We start from the raw sequence: 7,110 nt of genomic DNA on the forward strand, positions 1-7,110 counted from the left end.
GGTTTTGTTCATGTAAAACCAACAGATTATGACATTATTATTATTATTTAAATCAGTATTAAACAGCATCAGCATAGGTTAAAGATATTATACAGACTATATACGATAAAAAAATACTAAACCACCCTTGCTTTTCCGTCATTTCTTGTATAAGTTAACACACAGATGTATAACATTTGTTTATACAAATATAACGATTAAAAAGTAGCTGATTAGAGTTTTAATTTTGTATTCATTAATCTGTAATAAAAATGGACATATTTTGGTTAATAAAATTAACAAGAAATAAAAGTAAAGGGTGTTCTAATACTTTTTTCAAGATTGTCCTAACATACATTTAATGTTTACAGTATATGTCTTCGGAAGAAGCGCAGCATTAGAATTTTTTTTTTGTTCTCTCTCTTTGACTTCTGAATTTGAATTTCTGTCACAGATGTGCTTGAATTCTATTTTGGATGATTTGTGTTAAACTGCACAAATATTTGAAGAGCCATAGAATTCAAGAATCACACCAGTGCTGCTACTCCTCCGAACGGGTGAACGCCCTTGATTAACAACCTGCGTTGAGGTGGCTTTTGAGATTCGTGGTGTGGGAGAAAAATCTCTGAAGGCATTCTTAGACTTCAAGAGAGGGTCCACAATTTTCAAAGATTCACTTCCGTCTGAATCAGAGGCCTCACTTGTATCCGGAATATATTCATCTCCACTGTCATCTGAGTTGGAGTAATAATGCTTATCCATTCCAAAGTCAGCCTGTTTTTTTAATCTAAAAAACAACAACGAAATATAAAGGATAGAAGGCAGGAGACCAATAAAATATATGCAATTTGCTTGTAAGATTCCCTGAAATCTATATGGGTTGTTTACCTGTATACTTTTGGTCCTCCTGAGCCTTGGGATAGTAATATGGTCTGGGTCTGAGGCACAAAGTTCAGGGGCAGGATTTGACAATGATTCGTCAGGAAGATTCAGCCCATATTTTTTGTCCAAGGGAGGAGACTGGGTTGCATCAGAGTCCAAGAGAAAATTGAGAACCCATTAAATACTTAATCCCCAGAGGAATCTGCACAGAAAAAGGTCTTAATTCTATTTGAAAAAAAAAAAAAACTAAAATATTGATGAATGATATTATGACAAAATAATGTAATAACAAAATTAGAATGATTTTAGGAAATTATTTGCAAAACCAAAACATTGTGGTACGATAATAATGCATATAATTATTCTACGCAGCTATATTTAACAAAAACACTTAATTGACCGTAACAAAAAGCTCCCGGGAGGAAAACTACATTAAATGTTTTTTTAACAGGGCAGTGAAAATATTGGAAAATAAAAAAAATAATGAATAAAATAATATGAAAAAAGAATTCAATGTGTATCGATGGACCCATATGAAATACTTATATCGCTATGTACTTATCAGCCATATCGCCCAGCCCAATATGTAACTGCAACTTCAAAACCTCGGGCCATAACAGGATTGTAACATGGGATGCATATCTTCATTCCTAAATTTGTAGATCCCGAGGAGGCTGCTCAATGGTCCTGGTAATGTAAACCTCAACCAATTCGGTCACAGCCAATGTTCTCCATCCTTGTTAAGAAGTTTTGAAATGATTTAATAGATATACTATTGCAAACTATACCAGAATTTTATACATTTTAAACTTTTGATCACAATTTTACCTATTTTCTAAAAATCTGAAGAATCCACATGCCAAATCACCTGCTGTGGACACATAGGTTGTGTTCTGACAGATAATTCAGTTACAGGTTGTGTACTTAAAGCCAATAAGAGGGCAATGCAGCAGTCGACAGCCTGACGAAAGCTTAAGTCTCCCAATGAGAGAACTGTAGTGGCTGGTAGGTTCTTAGATTGTAACATAGTAAAGACATACACTACGCATAACTGTATATCATATGATGATGAGGGAAAATATTATTAGCTACGATTTATGTCCAGATATATTAGAAAACTTGTCCAACCAGCACAGGTCTATCTAACTGTAATTTTAACATCTCAAGACACGACAGGATGACCACATGATACGCATACCTCCTTTTCAGAGTCTGTCAAACCTTGAGAAGGCTGCTTCGATGTTCTGGTGGCATCAACCTCAGCCGATTCAGTCATTGTCGGTTGTCCTCCATCCTAATGAACAAGTTGAATATTAATTTAATGAATTAAAAAAAAGAAAATGGATCAGAATTTTACACATTTTAACGAACAAGTTCACGAATGAAACAAAACCAATTACTTTAGCGCATGACAATTAATCTTCAGTAGAGATATGTTGTGACTGATATTTCAGTCACAGGTTGTCTTTTGAACGCCACCAGGGCCGCAATGGAGCACAGGACAGCCAAAAGTCTTCTTGTCGGACAGCTGTAGTGGCTGGTAGGTTCTAAGATTATAACATAGTAAAGGCACATACAACTCCTAACTGTATTTCATATGATAATGAAGGAAAAGATGATTAGCTATGATTTATGTCAACAATAAAAATGGCTCTACGGGGTCCCCACGAACGCAAACCTGACAGTTGGGTGTCAGATGGCCAACATACCTGACTCGCAATTCAACTCAACTGGACCCCACAACACAAGAAAAAGCTGAGTGAGCCTCAAACCAGACATACACATTCACTGACAAATATCCTGTGACACCAGATATATTAGAAGTCTTGTCTAATCAGCACACGTCTATCTAACTGCAATTTTAACATCTCGAGACACGACAGGATGAGCACACGATACGCATACCTCCATTTCTGAGTCTGTAAAGCCTGGAGGAGGCTGCTTCGATGTTTTAGTAGCATCATAAATTTATTGAATTAATTATATTTGAGGTTGGATTAGATTTTTACACATTTTAAGCCTTAGCCACCCAAAACAAAACATAAGCTCATGAATGAAATAAAACTAATTAATTTCGCCCATGCCAATTAATCTTCTGTAGACACGTGTTGTGACCAGTGTTGTTTTTGGCAGGCATTTTAGATTTTGTCCAAGTCATTTGGACAAAGTGCTGATTTGTTTACATCACATTTAGTCATCCCAATTCGTTATAGTTTTAGTCCAGTTTTAGTCAACGAAAACTAAAAAAAGGGTTTTAGTCCAGTTTTAATCGACGGAAACGCAAAAAAAGTTTTACCCTAGTTTTCGTCAATTTATTCACAAAGGTTTTAGTCCAAGCGGCACGGTGGCCCAACTGGTTAGCATGATGGCCTCACAATATTGAGGTCGTAGGTACGATTCTGGCTCCGGCCTTCCTGCGTGGGTTTCCTCTGGGTAATCCGGTTTCCTCCCATATTCTTAAAACATGCATGGCAAGTTGCTTGGACACTCTAATTGCCCCGAGGCATGAGTGTGAGCGTGGATGGTTGTTCGTCTATGCATGTCCTGCGATTGGCTGGACACCAATTCAGGGTGTACCTCGCCTACTGCCGAAGACAGCTGGGATAGGCTCCAACACCCCCCGCGACCCTAGTGAGGAGAAGCGGTACAGATAACGGATGGATGGATGGATGGATGGGTTTAAGTCCATTTGAGTTAAAACAAGGCATTCAAGGTTTCCACCCAATAACAAAGACTTTTGGATGGACTACTAAGGATTCTTCATTACAAACAGAAAAAAGTGGCAACAGTGGAATCAATACTCACTGCTCCAAAATAAGCAGAGAAGCAAAACATTTTGTTGGGCAACTGTTGTGGCTTTATTTCACTAAAAGCAACATAAAATAATTTATGAACCACATGCTAACAATTTTGTCTAGTCAACGAAAAAAATTCATGTACATCACGTCATGTTTTCGTCATAAAAGAACCTCGTATAGCTTGTCATCGTCATTAAAAAAGGGGCGTTAACGAAGTATTTTCGTCATAGTCATCAGTGACGAAAACAACACTGGTTGTGACTGATATTTCAGTCCCAGGTTGTCTCCTGAACACCACCAATTGGGCAAGGGCGCGCAGGAAAGCCTGGGGTCTTCTATTTTTACAGTATAGAAAGGCTAAATATCAAATTGAAACAGTGTTTTATATCATGAATATACAGGGTTGGTGCTGGTTCTGGTAGGGAAACCACAACATAAAGATGTCCTTAATTAGTCCCACAATGGGGATATTTGCAATATGGCATATGATGGCCTAACAGGGCCACCGCCCAGAAAGGAGTAACGCAGAACTTTGTAATACTGTCACTCCCTGACCAGTTCGTTGTTCCTGCAGAGCCAAACTTTGACTCAGACCCACAAATTTGAATTACAGATAGTGGACAATGGAGAACTCCCCCAGTCAGTCAGCATGTTCAACTTCCATAGAAACCTCACATACATTTATTAGATTGCCAAACTAATTGGAAACTACATCACCAGAACACCACAAGTGGGCTCTGTTATTGTACTTAAAGATGCATCTTACAAACCTGTGTTCTCCAAGGCCAGCTGGTCCATAGTCTTAAGTTATTTCTTCGCCAACATCAATGTCTCGGAGCGCAAACAGACAGAGGTGTGGTCTGTCCTCTGTTGTCATCTTCTTCATTTTACAGTTGGGGTGCATGTGGTCATCATTAACCAGTCTTCCCAGACTGCCATCTTCTTGAGCTGCATCAACACTTAAAATAGATTAAAAAAAAAAAAACAATTATTCAAACAATGTCAGAAATTAATCTTTGAGACAATCTTGTGTACACAAAACATAAAAATAGGAAATCCACAATTTTTAAATCTAAATCAAATCATACAAGAAATTTCTATTGGAATCAGACCCTATTAACAGCTTGTCTTTGAGACTTCATGATCTATATTTTCATTTGTACAGATTCAACGCATGAATAAAAGTAATTATACATTTTTGCTTAGAGAATGATTTTTCCCCTAACACTTATGGGATGAGTATGTGTTTATTTTTTTAAATAAAAACAAAAATAAGATAACATCTCAATCTTTGCCTCACCTCCAAGTTTTTTCTTGCCGGCGGAAGTCAAACAAAAAGACAGTGCCTCTTCCATCCATCTTCCTGCGTTGAGATTCATCAGAATCTATCAATTTTCCTCTGTACTCCATAATAAAGAATAAAGTCGTCTTTCCTGAAAGGGGCCTTGGTAAATACTCCTCGACCTAGTTAACAGGGAAATCAAGTTAGCTTCGTCATATTTTTAAGCACACAAATAAGGAGTCATCATATTCATTTGGGCCACTATACTAATGTAGGGTGGTTTGAAACATTGCTTCTTGTGAGGGATAGAGCAGAGCCCTTCTTTATGATTTTAAAGGAACAGACCAGCCAAAATTCATTTTCCAGCATTGCATTAGCCAGTATGTATTAGGACTGAAAGTACAAATGTCAATTGCACCTGGTTACGTAAAAAAAAAACTTTAAGATTATTTAGTTTCAAAACAATGACATACACTGTACACAGTCATATTGGATCGCGTCACGTGATCTCTGTGACGTATTACGTGCTTTACACTAGACTATCAATATCGGACTTGTTCACCGGTCTATTGTGGTATAAAAATGCCGGAGGGCGTCATCAAGTACAGCCTTAATTTAGATAGAACTCCTACCATCAGGTTTCACACTCACTGAAATAACTTGAAACTGACAAAAGTGGCAAAAGAAAAGGTCAAGACACTCTTAATGTAAAATAACCACTTAAAAAACGATGTCAGCTTGGTTATCAGAAAACAATAATATATCTTAGCAAAAGCGTTAACATCATACCTTTAAATTAGTTTATATTCTTCGCTTCTAACTCTGCAGTCTTGTCCAGACCCTTGACTGCATGTTCAATAGTATCCTGCTTTGGGGACTTCCTGCATCTCAGGGAAGGCATTGTTTATTCTATAAAGAAAAAAGACAGTATTGTGTTGAGAATTATTAATACTATGGGCTAAATGGAGTTTTAACAATATCAGTGTAAGAAAAATAAATTATAAATTAAAAAAACATCAATTCCTCCATCCCAATTAACGATTTCAACCATAATAGTTTATATTGAAGTTTAAACAACAGACACAGACAGATTTATGCAGTGTGACTACAAAAATCTTACCAAAATCGCATTCACAGTAACCTTTGCTTTAAGAATCATGTAATTAACCAGTGAACATCGTGTCTTACACAAAAATTAATGACAGAAATTATCATAGTACTTGCATTCTGTGGTTCTATAACAAAAGTGCAAGCTGTTAGCTCCGCAAAGCTAACGCAACAAGCTAGCGTCCCTCGTGCTCACATTCAATGCAAACCTGACCACCGGATGACAATACGCGTCGGTTTAGTTCTTTAAATGAGTAAAAGCACCATGACGTTTTATAATTATTCAATGCTTAACTGGAGCTCGTCAATTATGTCGATGTAGGAGCACATGTTTGCTAGGCCAGTGTTGTAGGCCCACATCCATGGTGCTACTTTGTATAGTGTTTTCCACACAACTATCTCTAACTATGAACAAATGCACTCGACGCATGTTTTGAAAAAAACCCAACGAAAAACACTTACCTCTCCGTTTCAACAGCAGTTCGAACTTCGAAGTGGTGATATTCTCCAGCGTTAAGCACCTGCTCGAACTGCGAATAGGTAAAATTCAACAGCGTCTTTTTTCTGTCTTAATAAGGACGCGATGAGAGGAGGAGCGCTTGCCTTTTCGTCAGCACGCCCCGCGCGGGTGGTGCTGCTTTATCACTCTCTATCTGTGCCCGCCCGCCGGCATGTCGATAGAAAAATAATATTCCTTCAAACATTACTTTCATCTTCTTAACGTTTTGTAGTGAATTTAACAGGTTCACCACTTTTTTCAAATACACCAATGGAAAACAGGTCTTAATTGAGGAAACATACAAAGAGCGTCTCACAAACACCTTATGATGAGCAATGTAATTTGATCACGTTTTTTGTCACTGCCTGGACGTTGGGTTCACTGGCCTGGTGGCAGTGGCTTGTAGACACTGTCACTGAGTGGGAACGGATCTCAAGGTGGGTCAAACTAACCCAAGCAGTGGATCGGTCCGTTTTTTAAATTTATTAATTTTTTTATTTTATGTATTTATTTATTATTTAATACAAGGGCTTCGGCTCACTACCAGTGGGCGGGACCAAAGA

The 7,110-nt window shown here is 37.7% G+C and overlaps 1 long non-coding RNA gene across 2 annotated transcripts; it reads right to left on the minus strand.

Moving 5' to 3' along the window:
- Nucleotides 1-214: 214 nt before the first annotated feature.
- On the minus strand, nucleotides 215-6,677 carry LOC148344827 (uncharacterized). Of its 2 annotated transcripts, none has more exons than XR_015845672.1 (7): nucleotides 6,511-6,677; nucleotides 5,731-5,850; nucleotides 4,960-5,123; nucleotides 4,430-4,618; nucleotides 2,060-2,155; nucleotides 868-999; nucleotides 215-766 (listed from the first exon to the last, which is right to left on the minus strand). It is a non-coding gene; the product is annotated as an uncharacterized LOC148344827 (long non-coding RNA). The 2 variants fall into 2 exon arrangements; XR_015845677.1 differs by having other exon boundaries at nucleotides 868-1,063.
- Nucleotides 6,678-7,110: the final 433 nt, after the last annotated feature.

The sequence above is a fragment of the Idiotropiscis lumnitzeri genome, chromosome 1 (assembly GCF_059441095.1).
Source record: "Idiotropiscis lumnitzeri isolate Australia: NSW breed Sydney's pygmy pipehorse chromosome 1, RoL_Ilum_1.0, whole genome shotgun sequence".
In the NCBI taxonomy this organism is placed as follows: Eukaryota; Metazoa; Chordata; class Actinopteri; order Syngnathiformes; family Syngnathidae; genus Idiotropiscis; species Idiotropiscis lumnitzeri.